The sequence below is a fragment of the Miniopterus schreibersii genome (assembly GCF_964146895.1).
Source record: "Miniopterus schreibersii genome assembly, chromosome: 11".
Lineage (NCBI taxonomy): Eukaryota > Metazoa > Chordata > Mammalia > Chiroptera > Miniopteridae > Miniopterus > Miniopterus schreibersii.
In genome coordinates this window covers 7025906-7042687 of record NC_138111.1, presented here as the reverse complement: position 1 = coordinate 7042687, position 16782 = coordinate 7025906, and the positions used below count along the sequence as shown (strand labels likewise).

General features: G+C 38.2%; 1 protein-coding gene and 1 pseudogene across 13 annotated transcripts in view; both read right to left on the bottom strand.

Moving 5' to 3' along the window:
* Positions 1 to 16782, bottom strand: part of MAPKAP1 (MAPK associated protein 1) — a 202410-nt gene that overhangs the window by 160328 nt on the left and 25300 nt on the right. For 4 of the 12 annotated variants that reach the window (XM_081150435.1, XM_081150444.1, XM_081150437.1 and 1 more), the window contains exon 2: positions 4729 to 4799. The exons of 4 other annotated variants lie outside the window; for them this stretch is intronic. The gene's annotated coding sequence lies outside the window, so the exon portion shown is untranslated. Of the gene's footprint in view, positions 1 to 4728; positions 4800 to 16528; positions 16587 to 16782 lie in introns of all 12 variants that reach the window. 4 more of the 12 variants (XM_081150439.1, XM_081150445.1, XM_081150436.1 and 1 more) reach the window with 2 other exon arrangements.
* Positions 6047 to 6961, bottom strand: LOC308563394 (small ribosomal subunit protein uS2 pseudogene; annotated as a pseudogene). Its single transcript has one exon. The product of its transcript is annotated as a small ribosomal subunit protein uS2 pseudogene (transcript).

Below are 16782 nucleotides of genomic sequence, written 5' to 3'. Positions count from 1 at the left end.
TATCTTCTCTATTAATATATTATGACTTCATACAATGAGAAATCTGTATGAATAACTCAAATATGCGTTCTATACCAGTTATTTTCTTTTTTTAAATATTGAGTTTTTAGAGAGAGGAAGGGAGAGGGAGAGAGAAACATTAACGTGAGAGCAAAACATTGATCGGCTGCCTCTTGCACACCCCGTACTGGGGATTGAGCCCACAACCTGGGCATGTGCCCTGACCAAGAATAGAACCGGCAACCTTTCGGTGCTCAGAACAGATGCCCAACTGAGCCACACTGGCCATGGCAACACCAATTCTGATAGGAAACTTCCCACATGACTGCCTGGGAAACGTGCTTTCCACCTCCTATGACAAGTACTTGAGGATTCACACTGTTAAGTCTGAAAAGAACAGGGGCTATATAACACCACATCCCTTCTGGCAACAAAGGATCTTACACATTTCAAGGAATTCAAAAAATGTTGCTGCCTGACTTCCAAGGACTATACAATTCTGTTGTAGAGATTAGACATATATGAGCATGTCATGTGTAAGTGAGATTATAAAGAAAGGATTGCCTTTTTTCTATTAATACAGATACAAGAGCTTCTCTTCAATGTGCTCTTCAAAATTGTCACCTTGGGACACTATCAACTTATTCCAACACTACTTTTCAAAACCAAAGAATATGTTTTAAATCACTTTAAGAGCAGCAAATTATCATTTGAAGGTCGACTTGATTTCTAACACAAAGATATTCTGAACACAGATTAGAAAAACAAGTTATTTTCTGAGCAGTTGTGGAAAAATTAAAGATGCTTAAAACTAATCTTGGCAGGGGTTCAGAAAAATGGGACTTGTTAAAGGGTAATTTGGGAAGATGGAAAAGTTCTGGAGATGGATGGGGTGATGGTTAAAGAACAATGTGAATATACTTACTGCCACTGACCTGTACATTTAAAAATAGTTAAAATGGTAAGTTTTATGTTATATATATTTAACCACAAGTTTTTAAATTTTTTAAAAAGGTCTATGAAGTGCCAGATTAAACAAAATTAAATGTTTTCTTCTTGCTGTTTATAGCACTTTTCAAAGCTTTTAAACTACTAATGTATACTATGAAGCTCCAAGAGTGGGGAATCTAGTAACACAACATATTCCAAACCCCAAATTTATCTGATCCCTAAACATTTTTTCCTCTATGAAAACTAAAATAAATCGATGTACAACAGAGTTTCACAGAGCATCATTTAGAATTGCTGCTCTACACTTTTACAAATGCTATTTCTTTAAACCTTGAATGACTTTCCTGGCTATTACCAATCTTTGACTCTGAGATAGTTGGTCCTTTTTTTGTACCTTTAGGTTATTGGATAAACAATAATTTCAGGCTCTAGGAGGTCTGTTCTCCTAAGATGTCCTACCCTTCACAGGTTCTCCCACTTTTTAACGTCAGGTTCCTCAAAATAGATGGATTTGTTTTACCAAAAATGGAAGCAATGGGGCCATCATGTAGAGTAGGACAATAAGAAATATCCCAAAATGACACGACCATTTTTAATGTACTGGGTGGGTCTCCTTTTATACTCCATTCATTCATTCAACATATATTTATCATTCATTCAACAAATATTTATGAAGTTCCTATTATGTGCTAAGTGTGGTTCCGGGTGCAATCTGGATGCTATTGCCACTTTACATAACTATTTGCATTCAGTAATGACCATGTAACTTGCCTGTGGTAACTTGGCACATACCCTAAACAGAGGGGAAGGGGGAAAGGAGGAGTGAGGTGGGGGGGAAAGGGGGGGGGGAGGAAGTGAGGGGGGGGAAGGGGCAGGGAGGAAGAGGGGGAGGGGGGGAGAAGCACCAATTCGAGAGAGAAACATCAATCGTTGCCTTCTCATACATCCCCTGACCAGGGATCAAACCCACAACCTTCTGGTGTAAGAGACGACCCTCTAACCAACTGAGCCACACCGGCCAGGCAATACAAGTAGATTTTTAATAATAACTTTATACACATACACCCTTCAAATTTTATTTGTAAGTAGCTTATAGAAAAACATAACGTACAACATAGTAAAAAAAAGTAGACGAGAAAAGTGGCAAAGGTGAAGTCAGAGTGAATCCATAAGCCAGTGCGTGCCATAAGATCTTATACATTTCCTATACGTACACTGCAGAATCTCAGAAGCAAAAGGCAATTATAGCTAACCTTAACTTATTAGAAAGCTAGACTTGTTCTTTCCTTTACATGAATTAATTCATATAACTCTCAAAATAACCCTATAAGATAGTTAATATTTTTATCCCCATTTTACAGATGAAAACACTGAAAGGTTAAGAAAACTGCCCAAAGCCAGACAGCTAATAAGAACAGAATCAAATCCTAGAGCTTGGGATCTTAACCACTGTACAGCCTCTCTAAACAAAGAGAAACAAAGGGTTATAACAGTTATAATAAACGTGATTTTAAAAATCCTGATGAGCTCTTGGGGTTCTGGGGCCTGAGAGAAATTTCTTCCATGGGTCTTTGTGAAAGATGTAAGAAGCAAATGTGTCATGCAATAGACTAGACCCTGACTTAGCCTCCCCTCCACTAATGCAACAGAGATTTGTACAACAGCATGGAAAGAAAGAATATAATGTTTGCTCAAATATAAAAGTCACAACATTTTACACATGAAAGGAACTTCAGAGATCATCTACTTGTTGACCTGAAACCACAGAGGATGGGTGTCCTTTACATTCTTGGTTAGGTTTAAGTATCTTTTTGAAAATCCCTAGAGAATCGTGCAACTTCAACTACGAAGTCCATACCTGAAATGTGTTTCTTTAAATAACTCCACCATAAACAAATGAGCCCTCCCTATACTTCTGCACTCCCTATGGATGTGAGATAGGCAGCAACATGGCTTAAAATGCTCAAGTTCAGCCAATGGCTAAAAGGAAATTCCCCTTCTTGAACTTTCAAAACACTCCATACACTCACTTCTCTCTGCCAGACAGACTTCAAGTCCCCTCACCTGCAATCTGTGAAAACTTGTCTAAATAAGCAACAGCCTGAGGCTTCTCAAAGGTCTGCAAACTCCCAATCAAAATTACTGCTGCCCCATCAATGTGTCATATAAATGCTGGCATGTTAATTGTGTATTTATAAGATTGTTAATGGTTAGTTAATTTACCTCCCACACTATTATTGTACTTGAAATGATTTAACGTCTGCTGAGGGAGTTAACAACATGTAACAGCAGATGCGAGATTTTTTTTTTTTTTACCTTTCCACACTGTACCCCGACTTCATGCTATTAGCATTAGGCAAGTTAAATGTGATTCCTATACAGGATTCCTTAAGAGTGTGATAGAAGTATGCACACTTATTTTGTACAAATAGGAATGATTGCAGTTAGAAATACAAAAGCCTTTTTATAATATGCAAAGTCTTCCATTTATAAAAACCAACAGACCTTGTTTTTAAGATTTTAGCATTCTTCAATCTAGTTAAAGTTCAGAATTCATATCTCCTAGAATTTGAAAATAATTGAAATGACCATTAAAATAAAATGCACCTTATTGCTTTTAAATCTCTTTTTCTAGCTCTCTCCAATTTAACTCTAAATTAAATCTTCATTTATTTTTTAGACCAGCAAAAAATTAAGCTTTTTCCCCCTCAGGGAATTAAAATCTTTTCTATGTGAGTATGTCTAATTTCATTACACAGTAAATAGTGAGATCCTGTATCTGGAGTTTAATTTTTCCTTTCACATTTTTACTTCTGTGTTTTAACTAAAGGTACTTACTAGATTAAATCAAAACAACAAAAAAGAAATGCTTGTATCTTCTTTTGAATAATATGAGATTCATTCACTAAACATCACTGACAGCGAGGTACTGGGAATCTTACAAAAAATTATATGAACACTGGCCTGCACCCTCCAGAGGCTTACAGACTTCAGCAGATAAGCTATGTCCTGTACTGACATAACAGCAACATAAGACAATACATATTAACCACCAAATGAGATACAAAGACAATATGCTTTCCAAGAGACAAAAAAACTACAGAAGGCTTCAGGAAGGAAGAGGGTCCCATTTAAGGATGGCTAAACTTTCATTAGGCAGAATCACAGAGAACGGTAAAAGATGACATTTACTAAAGCTCATACTATCAGCTGTACTTTTCATGTAACAACATATTTAATCCTTACAACCACCACAGGATGTAGGTATTAATATTATCCTCATTTTATAGCTTTAAAAAAATTAAGGCTTAAAGGAATTAAGTAACTTGCTCAAGGTCACATGGTAGATTTTTAAAAGTGCAACCTTTGCAGCTCCTCCCATCAATAGGTGGAGTCTATTTCCCCACCACTAGAGTCTGGGCTCACACTGTGATTTGCTTTAAGCAACAGAATGTAGCGGAAGCAATGCTGTGGGACTTCTGAGCCTCGGCCTCAGGAAAACTTGCAGCTTCTGCTGTCACCTTCTTTGGAAAATATATGAATCATGGGAATAAGCCTGGGATAAAAGACTACATGGAGAGGCTTGGGTGTCATTCCAGCTTCCCTGCTAGGCTCCCTGATGAGTGACCAAGGACATCTGGGACCAGCCAGACCAATCAATCTACCAGAGCAGATCTTCTGTCCTAACAAATGTCTTCTTTAGACAAAGGGACATGGACTCTTGATTCTTCTTTTCTTGTATCACTAACTTCCACTTGAAATGTATCTGAATCTTACCATCCACCAAGATCCAGTTAAAGGGGGTCTGGTACAAGTACAGCGCTTCTCAAACTCAGCCACGGACACACCTGAAGGGCAGAGGAGAGTGACCATAAATCAAAGTATGACAGAACCCAGGGGGAACCACCTAAAGCACCATGCTACAAGAAATTTATTTTTAGAATTCATTCATACTTGCATTCTATCCTATAACATACTACACCTGTATTTGTTTTAATAGAAAAAAAATGTTTTAGTTTTGAATATATCATTAAGATTGATACTCCAGGAAGATGTGCCATGTTTACTTTGCAGCTTCTAATACCTCCTGGTATATATTGGCATTCTGATAACCTTAGTTTGAACAGTGAGGTCTAGTGGAAAAACACAGACTTTGGTGTCAAAAATATCTAATTTTGTGAAGACAAAATGGACAACTCAAGACCTAATTTTTGCTCCAAAGATATTTCCTATGACAAGTATGAAGAACAAATGTAATTATTAGCACCAAACTATATATAAAGTTCTAAACACAAGTAAGACTAAAATCTCTGTTATTATGCAGCTATTACAAAATAATCTGTATTTTCAAGGTGTTTTTGCAATACTGTTTATTAGAAGCATTTCAGACAGACTAGTCTGGCAGTTGCAAAGAAGACTGGTCTGATGAACAAGACACAAGAATAGTTATAAACTGCGATGACAACTCAGGGAAGAGATGAGGAAATCTTAAGGCAGTGAAAGACAGGTCTATGAATTTAACAAATAGTTAAGAAATATTTAGGAGATAAAATTGGTAGAAACTGGTGACTGAGTGAATGTGGAGGGTTAAGGAGAAGAGGAAAGTTTGTGGATTGCTTGGTAGTGCCAACAAACGAAATTGTGAACTGAAAAAGTAGGCTTTACCCAAATAAAGACCCATCATGATGCAAACCTGATAGCCCAGGAGAAAGGTCTGAGCGAATGTGGGAGGCAATAACAGATAAGCCACACACAAAGGATTGCAAACCTGAAGCCTAGGAGAAAGGACTGCGCAAATTTGGAAGGCATCAACACGCAAATGACAGATGAAGCCGTGGAATGAATGAGCATACCCAGGGAGAGCGGGTAAGAAGGACAAAGGCCCACCGACAAAATTCCAGGAATGGCAGTAGTCAGAGGGTGGGCCGAGAAGAAGAAACCTCAGAAGCTGTGAAAACCAACTCAGTCCATCTTTCACTATTCTAAAGTTAGGATCTAATCTGTGGAATTTCACATATTTCTTTTTTTTTTTTGGAAATTGTTTATTTTCCATCAACCTTATTTCCATTCTGTTAAGAGTTTGCAGAAGAACAGCTTAGGACCACTCAGTGGTTGTTCCTACCCATTCGGTGGCCTGAGCAGTGGGGGCTGCAGACGGGTCTTCAGGAGGAAACTGCTGAATGGGCACAGAAGGCACCTGCGCCTTCAGACCAGTCTGCGACCTCAGGCTGAGCAGCAGGGAACTCAGGAGCTGGAGCAGTCCATTCATCCTGAAATTCCTCTTTGGTCACAGCCTTTTCAGCAGCAGCCTGCTCTTCCTTTTCAATCTCTTCAGGAAGTAAAGATCAGGCATGCCCTCCCATGGGTGTTCATGGGAGATGGTGCCACTCATGCGTAGTACTTCTCGGGCCAGCACCCACCACATCAGGCCCACTGAGTGAGCCCCCTTGTTGTTGCAAGGGATGGCAATGTCCACATAGTGCAGAGGAGAGTCTGTGTTGCACAGAGCGATGGTGGGCAGGTTAATATAAGTCGCCTCTGTGAGAGGCTGGTGGTCAGCCCAGGGATCAGTGACCACCAGAAGTCTCGGCTCCTGGAAGGCGGCCTAGATCTGGTTGGTGAAGGTTCCAGGAGTGAAGTGACCGGCAATAGGAGTAGCTCCAGTGGCAGCAGCAAACTTCAGCACAGCTCGCTGGCCAGTATTCCTGGACGATATGACACTGACATCAGCAGGGTTTTCAATGGCAACAATGGCACGAGCTATCAACAGAAGCTTCTCCCAGGTTCTCTTCAGATTTATGATGTAGATGCCATCACTCTTCCTTTTGCAGATGTACTGTTCCATTTGGATGTCAAGGTTGGTGCCACCCAAGTGGGTTCCCGCTGCAAGAAACTTGAGGACATCCTCCTCCTTCATTTTCAGGACATCAAGGGCTCTGGACATTGCAAAAGTTTCCCTTTAAGTTATGTGGGAACCGAGAACAACGCCGTATGGACCCCTGTCTGGGTAGCGCGGAAAGAGGAATTTCACAAATTTCTAAGCAGTTAACTTTCACTGGCTTTTCCCTCTCTCCCCATTTCCTAGTAAGAAGTTCCAACTATTGGACTGTGAAGTCCTTGAGAGGAAAGGACTAGAAGCCTTATTTGGCTTCCTGTCACTAACACCCAACATAAGGCCTGGTACACATATGCTTGTAGTATGAACCTGGCTGAACAGAGAAAAATGAAAAATTTCCCATTTATCAAGACAAAGCGTTCATGGAACTTCTAGAACCTAAGGTTGCTACCTGCTCAGACCAGAGCAACACAGAACCTGGAGAAAGCAAAAGCAGAAAGTGGGCAGACTTATGCAATGCTGGCGGAAATAGAAAATGATGCAGCTGCTTTTGAAAACAGTTTGGCAATTTCTCAAAATTTTAAACAGAGTTACCATATAACCCAGCAATCCACTCCAAGGTACATAACCAACAGAATTGAAAGTATGTCCAGACATTCATAATACCCAAAGAGTGGAAACAACCCAAATCTCCATCAACTGAGGAATGGATAAGCAAATGTATTTCCATATAATGGAATGCTATTTGGCAAGAAAAAGGAATGAAGGACTGACACATGGTACAACATGGATGAGCCTTGAAAACATATGCTAACTAAAAGGAGCCAGACACAAAAGGCCACATACTGTGTTCCATTTATATGAAAGGTTCAGAATAGGCAAATCCATAGACAGAAAGTAGATTAATGGTTGCCAAGAGCTGGGGGAGGTAGGAATGAGGAATGATTGCTAATAGGTATGGGATTTCTTTGGGGGTAATAAAAATATTTTGGTCTTCAATAGTGGTGATGGTTATACAACTTTGTGAATATACTAAAAACCATTAAATTATACACTTTTAAAGGGTGAATTTTATGGTATATAAATTATATCTCAATTTTTTAAAGGGAGGTAGAAACACAGGAAGGCTAGAATCTATGCTGCATCCTAGATTTCTTCTACTTTACATGATTCCAACACAAGGATACGAACAAATCACTTAACTGAACAGTATTGGTAACAGTAACCACAAAAATTTTTAAACAATTTGTAATACAAGTTGATTACTTCACAGAGATGTCAAAATATCTCATGCAAAAATGGGAGTTTCCAAGTCTTTTTCCCAGGGAAAGGAAGAGAATTTTCATATAATGCTAGTAACCCTGTGTGAAGGTAGCTAATCTACATTTCTAGTTAAGAGGCAGTTAATCTATTGTTCTAGTTAAGGGAGATTCAATCCTAGTACAGGGAATCCCAACAGAACTTTGACTTGGTTGAAGCAGCCACTCATGAGCTGGAGCGGCTCCTCCTACCAAAGCCCCAGACAAGGCTTTAATCCACACCAGAGTAGGGCACAGGAAGCCCACAAGCTCACACACCTGGCAGCAACCTCTTTCCTTGGGAAGTAATTTTCCTCCTCACTATTAAGCAAAAGCTTAACTGGCTGAATGAGATATATGATACAGTCTTCATATAAAAATATTTTTAATATATATTTTTAATTACAGATATAAACAAATGCAATTCTTTATAATAATCATGGAGAAAAAGGGCTTAGGCACACATGTACTTTCTACAACTTTAACAATTAATACCAAATATAATCAAAAGGAGATAAACTACTGCCTCAGTGGGAATGGTGTTCCTAATACTGTTGCAAAACTCTTAATCTCCTTAACTGGAAAAAGAGAAGGTACATATAATGCAAATTACAAACATTACTGTCAAATCATGCATTTCAGTGAAAATAGAGGAAATCAGGTTTTTTACCACCTCTTCCCCCACCCGAAGAATGTTAGATACACTTGATGGAAAACTTGCTTACTCCAAATAGCTCACCAAGTGAAGGTTACTCTGAAATACTTCAAATTCCACAAGCACTCAGGACTGCAAAACTGTGGGAAGAGAATGTTCCAAGCACAGGCCAATGGACAGAAAGTACAGATGGAATAATCCCTGATACTTGATGACTACCTAAGGAAGTTTAAACTGAAAACTGTATATATTGTTCTGAAGACATTAACCAAGCTTCAGTTCTGAAATATGTTGAGAATACTTAACATTTTATAAGTCTAAACTATAAATAAAAGGTGTTTGTTGATAAAGATAACTAAATAATTTCCTTCACCTAGTTTTGGATATACAGGGTAGGCAAAGATAGATTTATAGTTGTACAAGAAACACAGTTTATTCTTGTATTATTATTTGTTAATTACTGTATTATTTTCCATATGAACTGTAAACCTACTTTTGCCCCACCCTGTAAAAATCTCTATCACATTTCAGACTTAGTTTTTCTATTTTTTTGTTTTTTATGCCAACAACTTTATTTCTTATTGTGTGTTTGTTGCCTATGCTAATGAGAACACAAGTTATACCAAATCAGAATTTTTATTATCATTTTGGGGATGCCACCACCCTTTTAATTCTGTTCATATTTTCACAAGACAACTTTAATCCAGTGATCAAAGATTCATTAGCTTGTAAACAAACTGTTTCTCAGGTAAACTAAATTGCCCCACATCAGAAACTTAAGCAAATAAATAAGTACAAAAAAGGCAGAGATTACAAATTAGGGCAGACAAATCTGTTTCTAGCCTCATGCCGGTAAAGAGCATTCTATCAATATAGTGAAATGCTAATCTCCTAATTAACAACCTAATTAGGTAATTATGGCTTTGCAGAGGGATGCCGAAATGAAATATGACAACATGGTCACCTCTTTATATGGCACCTGTGGGCCTTTTCAGCTGTCACTGCAAAGAGTGCAATATCAATTTGAACAGATGACAAAGTGCTGTCATTTTTCATTCTGATAATATACAGAATGCTTTGGACAGAGCAGTTTTCAAAAAGAAACATCTTGCCTGGTATTTTCCTAATTAAAATATGCTCAAATACTTGGTTAAAATTTTTGCACACTTTTTTTTTTTAAAAATATATCTTTATTGATTTCAGAGAGAGGAAAGGAGAGGGAGAGAGAGAGACAGAAACATCAATGATGAGAGAGTCATTGATCGAGCCCACAACCCAGGCATGTGCCCTGACCAGGAATCAAACCTCGATCACCTGGATCCTAGGTCAACGCTCAACCGCTGAGCCACGCCCGGCCAGGCAACACTTTTTATATTGTATATTGGAGAATCACCGTGCACATTTTCAAAAAAACCTAACTGGCCATCATGCTTAACTGTACATGCTGAAACTATTGAAATTTCAATTATGCAGTATATGAAAATTAGAAAAAGGTAAAAGGCAACAATTCATCATAACTTAATATTTATGCATTTTGAATATTGTTACAGAAAAATTAAAATCCAAACTTTGATCTTTAATTTTTTTCTTACAAAAAGAGACAGAAATTCACACTTATAATTTTCCATAACAAAAAAGTACTTTCTAATATCTAAGCATTCAACCCACAAAAAAGCTCTATACTGTGCATACCAATGTTCAGCCTCACAGAGACAGGAGTGCACTCCCTTTGAAAGACAGACCTGTCTGTCACACAACTACTCACTGCCCACTGGCCATTAAAGAGGTGATGGTAGGTAGCACTGGGTCCCTGGTACCATCCAACAAGAATACAGCTCCTCTTCCATAGTACTATCTTAAACAGGATTTTGTGGAAAGGAGAGGCAGGCTAGCCTGGAAACCCCAACATCATTTATGTCAAGAAACATGAAACCAAATTTTAAGTGTAAAACAATGGAGGTAAAAACTAACTTGAAAATACAATCCATTTATAACTTCAGATCATCTGCATAACTTTTTTGGTCAAAATGATGTTCACTGTCTCTCTCTATATATACATATGCTATTTTTAAAATATTTTTATTGATTTTAGAGAGAGAGGAAGGGAGAGGAAGAGAGAGAAAGAAACACTGATATGAGAGTGAAACATCAATCGGCTGCCTCCTACATGGAGCCCAAAACCAGGGCATGTGCCCTGAACAGGAATCGAACAGGAAACCCTTGGGTGCATGGGACGATGCCCAACCAACTGAGCCACACCAGCCAAGGCTCTATATTTTTTAATACCAAGTTTAAAATATTTTTAAATTAAAAAGTTATTTATGTTTATCAGGGAATGTTTTGGAAAACCAAGAAAAGCATAAAGACCCATCATCCTACCACCTACTTCTTTTCCTTCTTATGTATGACATACCTGGGATAGTACTTTATATAGTTATATATCCTTTTTTCCACTTCATGTTACATAATAAGCATGTTAATATGTCATTAAAATTCTTCTAAAACATTTAAAATGATGGTACAGCCAGGCCAGGCGTGGCTCAGCGGTTGAGCATCGATCTAGGATCCAGGCAATCGGGGTTCAATTCCTGGTCAGGGCACATGCCCGGGTTGCGGGCTCAATCAATGACTCTCTCATCATTGATGTTTCTATCTCTCTCTCTCCCTCGCCTTTCCTCTCTCTGAAATCGATAAAAGATATATTTTAAAAAATAATAATTAAAAAAAAATAATAAAATGATGGCACAATATTTCCATTCTATGCTTTTCCATAATTTCTCTCAACTCTTTGTTAAATGCTAAAATTCCTTTAACTTTTACTACTATTATAAGTACTGCTACAGTGAACATATTTGAACCTGAATATTTTCCTACATCTCTGATTTCTTTAACAACAATTCCTAGAAATGGAATTGCTCAAAAGGCATGCATGACTTATTTTTTTAAAGGCTTGTGATAAATACTGCCAAAATTCTTTCCAGAAAAGTTTTACCAATTTATATTCCCACTAGCAGTATATGAGTGTCCATCTCACCACCAACCTCTGCCAGCAATAAGTATTACTAGAGTTCTATTAAATCTTTAAACTTCACATCATAAGATTATACCTAAAATCAAATATTCTCAACATAATAACAACTTTCTGCAGGGATTAAGCTTAAATGAGTAATAAGGGCCATGGGTGATGACAGTCCCAAAACAAGGGCCAGTGCCAATATCCAAATCAAGAAGAGCGTGGACTAGTGGCACAAGAAATGTAATTAGAGGGGAAAAACAAGGGTTCAAATCCTACAGTTATCAGTAGCTCTCTACCTTGAACCACTTTACTTCTCTCTAAGCCTCAGTTGCAGCATTTGTAAGATGGGGACGAACACTTAACAGCCCTTGTTCTAACTGTAACAGGTAGTCAAGGGCACACAAAAAAAGGTAACATAAGTAATTGAAGGTGGTTCTTGTTATCTAACAGATCAACTTATTTAATAGCCTAAAAATAGAATATTGAAGCCCTATTCTCGACAGTGCACAGTTGATAGGTATGCCAAGTAATGCACAAAGCACAACTAGAAATTAATGAGACTAATTTCATAATCCAGACATGAAAATAAAGCTCACTCCTTCACAATCACTCCACAGAATCACTTCTTGTTACGTTATACTAACATCCAAATGTCCTGTGCCCCTGAAAGCTGGTACCTGCATCTCTCCATAAGTTATTTCATTTAATCCTCACAAGTAGTATATGAGATTGGCAGTATTGTCCTCATTTTGCAGATTGTGAAGGTCACACCATTTATAACTGACAAAGCTAGTAGGTGTGACTTCAAAATTCAAGCCTGCACCTCAGTTTGTTGTTGTCTCTTTATCAGCAACTAAAGTTCAGATTAAAAATTTACTTTGGTTTAAAAAGAAAACCATTTCTTCAAATAATTTTCTACCAACTTCTCTGCTGAAGCAGTACTTATTTATAATAATATACCTTAAAATGAGTCCACAGGGAACTAAAAAATGTTACTGTTTTGAATGTGTAAAATTCAGTCAATTTTGTCTGCATCAATAATAAAAGCATATTCATAAAAGTATACTCAAGTATAGGATATGAATCTAACACTGCATATATTTAAGGGTAAATGTGACATAATATTCAATTTATTTCACAAGCGGTTACTATAATCTAATTCCGATACTTATTCTAACACCTTCTTGCTGTTTCCAGGATTTAAGTTTTGTTTTTAAAGTGGTTTCTCCCATTTTTCTCACTTTCAATTACTTGAAACTGTTTTCTTATTTGGGTCCAAATTTTGTGCTTCCTATATTAAATCTATTTCCCCAATATATCTAGACTGCTGCCAACTAAAGTTAATAAATTTTGAATGATTGCTCAGGATTTATTTTCTTCATTTTTATATTCCATGTTATGTCCTTATACAATAGAGTATGAATGAAAACAAGTATCTAGAAGGCCAATTTTTTTTTTTTTTTTTTCAATTTTCACCTTGTGGAAGCTGGGTATTGAAATAAAAATAAATTAAACTCTTGGGCTGGGAACTCCCTGACCATATTTCTCTCACTATGCTGGGTGTCTCTCTGCCTCCTTTCAATCTTGTGTATATATAGTCAACAAAGCACTGTACGCATTTGGGGAGCACCTGGCCTGTCAAGGTCCTTTCCCAGAAGTAATGAACAAAGAATAGGGGGAAGAGCTGAGCAGTGGCTCTCTCCCTGCCAAGAGAGAAGAAGTAGCACTTTAGCGTTAAACCATTCTCTACTGGGGCCTGCCAGTAACCAGCTATGTAACTTTAGAAAGCTTGTCTATTAGAAAGCTTGGCATCCTTAAAAGACCTCAGCAAGACTTGATTTGGGCTCATTATCATCCAGATGGGAAAAAAAGATACAAAGATTTCTAAGTGGCTTGACCAAAATCAAAAGGCTGTTAGTGGCATAGCTACAGACAGACTTCAAGTCCCTCTCAATCTAGCGCACTTTCTACTAAACTGTCTTTCACTGGGAGCCAATTTTTTCATCTCAAGAGGTTATGTTTACTCCCCATGTTCACTTCATGGCACTCACTGTACAGAGGACCAAAGAGGCAAGAGATTTGATAGCATTTAAAGTGCTGCCCCGCCGGGCGTGGCTCAGAGGTTGAGTGTTGACCTGGGATCCAGGAGATCAGGGTTCGGTTCCCAGGAAAGGCACATGCCCGGGTTGAGGGCTAGGCAGCCGATCAATGACTCTCTCATCACTGATGTTTCTCTCCCTCTCCTTTCCTCCCTCTGAAATCAATAAAGATATTTAAAAAAAAAAAATTTAAAGTGCTAAAAGTATTACAAGGTAATCTCATCAAACCCCAACCCTACTGAAATTCAGCCTCATTGTGTAATAAAAGCATTCACCCTCCATTTCCCCAAAGACATCAGTATGAGTCAATTACAAAACCCCCTCACTCTAGCAATTTACCAGTAGACTTCTGATCAGTAATCTCTACTTGTGTTGTACCTCCTGTGGGTACCAAAATTTCAGCGATAAAGTAGATCAGAGTTCACGATTAAGTCAGACTAGGACTGTACACAGCCCACAAATGTGCTTTGGTCCACACAATAAAATTTGGTCCAAATTTTTAAAACTAAATACATTAAAACCCAACCCTGGCTGGGTAGCTCAGTTGGTTAGAGCACTGTCCCCATTCACCAAGGCTGCGGGTGATCAGAGCACATGGAAGAATCAACCAATGAGTACATAAATAAGTGGAACAACAAATCAGTGTTTCTGTTTCTCTCTAATAAAAATTAAATTTTTCTAAAATAAATACATTAAATCCAAGATTTCCAGCAGCTCTTGAAAACAAGCAAAAGATCCAGGGACAGTGGGCCTACTTTCCCACACAGCAACAAGCAACTGGAGCTGAGCAGCAACTGAGACCTTCAGACTGGTCATATGCCCTCCAGGTCACCAAGGTCTGTCCTACTTTCTATATTACATCATGGGCATTTGAGTTGAAGACCCCTGAGGCAGATGCTCAAAAGAAAACTAAGTTAATAAGTATTTGTTCACTCCTTTGGAAAGTCCAATTTTTTTCTGGCATTCTCACTCACTAGCTGTGTGACTCTTGGGTAACATACTTAAGCACTAAGTCTTATGCTACCTGTGTGTTAAATGGGGTAATATCACCTATCTCAGAGAATCATGAAGATTGAAGGAAACAAAGTATACAAACACATTTACCAATGACCAAAATATAAGTGCACAATTATTTTAAATTTAACACAAGTTGAAAATGTGCTAACTTTTAAGTCAAAACTTCTCAAAAACTTCAAACTCACAGAAAACGCAAGGTCAGAGCACCTACTATGGGGGAAAAATCATGTGACAAAATTCCTTGTCATATAACTGGTATCTATTGCTGTGTCCTTAACAATAAGGCCTATATATCAGAGTAACAGATTTCCAGCAAATTCTCAACCTGGAGCATTTATAAATCCACTGAAGTACAACAGTTTCTAAAGTCAGTTATGAGTCAACTAGTAAAGGAAACCCCCCACTAAAAAGTAATATATTTCACATGAGATGTGTGGCGATGAGCTTCTTGAGTGCCGGTGCCACATTCATCCCTCAATATCCCTACTGCCCAGCACAATGACCAGCACACTGAAACACACCTCAAGGGCTAGCTCTTTTTTGAAGCCTCTCCAAAGGGTCCCCACCAACATCACAGAGAAGAAACAACACGGTGTAGTAATGAAGAGTGGAGATACCAAAGCCTAGCAGATAATCCCCTCTACTCACAACTCCAACAGCTGCATAAACTCATGGAATTTATTTAACATCTCTGTGTTCTACTCTGCTCATCTGTAAAATGAGGATGCTAATATACACTTTCTGTACAGAAATAAATAATACATTTAACACAATGCTGGCAAACAGTAAGTGCTCATTAGCTAGCATTATCAGTGTTCCCTCCTTTGTGCTCCTTGGTACCCTGTGGGGACTGCTATCTTTGTACCTACAGTACTTTACTACAGTTCACCTGCACACAATATGTCTCCCCCACTAGAATGTCAATAACCTCAGGTTGGGGAACTGGTTTTATTCCTCTTTGCATCTCCAGGGTCTAACGTTTGCCCTGTCACTGCTGAATGAATCACAGATCCTCAAAGTATTTATTAACTAGAAAAGTCATAAGCAGAAACTTACCTTTCTTGCCTGACACTCAAGCCCTCACTGACACTGACCCCTACTGAGCCTCCAACCTCCCAGTATCCCCACTAAAAAGAAGCAATAGCTTGCTTTATTAAGGCTGGTCTACTCACCACTCTAAAACCATGCCACAGTCATTGCACTTTTGCACCTTATAGTTATCACGTGAGACCTTACCATGTATCAGGCCTTTTATCCACATTAGATTACATATTCACAATACTTCATGAAATCTGTATTATCCCCCTATCCCAACCCATACTTGAGGAAAATCATGCCTAGAATAAGGAACTTGCCAAAGGTCACATATCTAGCAAGAAAAGGAACCAGGAATTGAATACAGAGTTCATGGTCATTCTCTACAGAATGCCTTCCTTGCTTATATTCAAAGTTGAGCCGACCCACCTACCACCTTCTAGCTTTGAAAAATCATGATCTTCTATACATTTAAAAGAACATCTGTACCACTAATTTTGACACTCATATTTTTTTCTCTTGTATACTTGTTTCAATATGTACTTGATATCGAGAGCTATGGTGTGAGAAAGAAGGCAAAACACGTAATGAAAAAAGCACAGATGGAGGCATTAGACAGACCTGGGTTTGAATCTTGGCTGTCTTGTACCAGCTATGTAATTTATTGAGTCTTCCTAATCTGTAAATTGAGAGTAAAATGATTAAACAAGAGAAACTTGTATGTAATATCCAGTACATAGTAAATAATAAAGCTTAGTTAACCCCACATTGTGAAGCATTACCTGGTCATAGCACACTCCTCAAAAATTAATGACCCACCCCCCGTCTGTGCTACCTCTGTATCACAGAAAGAACGCTCACTCAGTGTACTTATC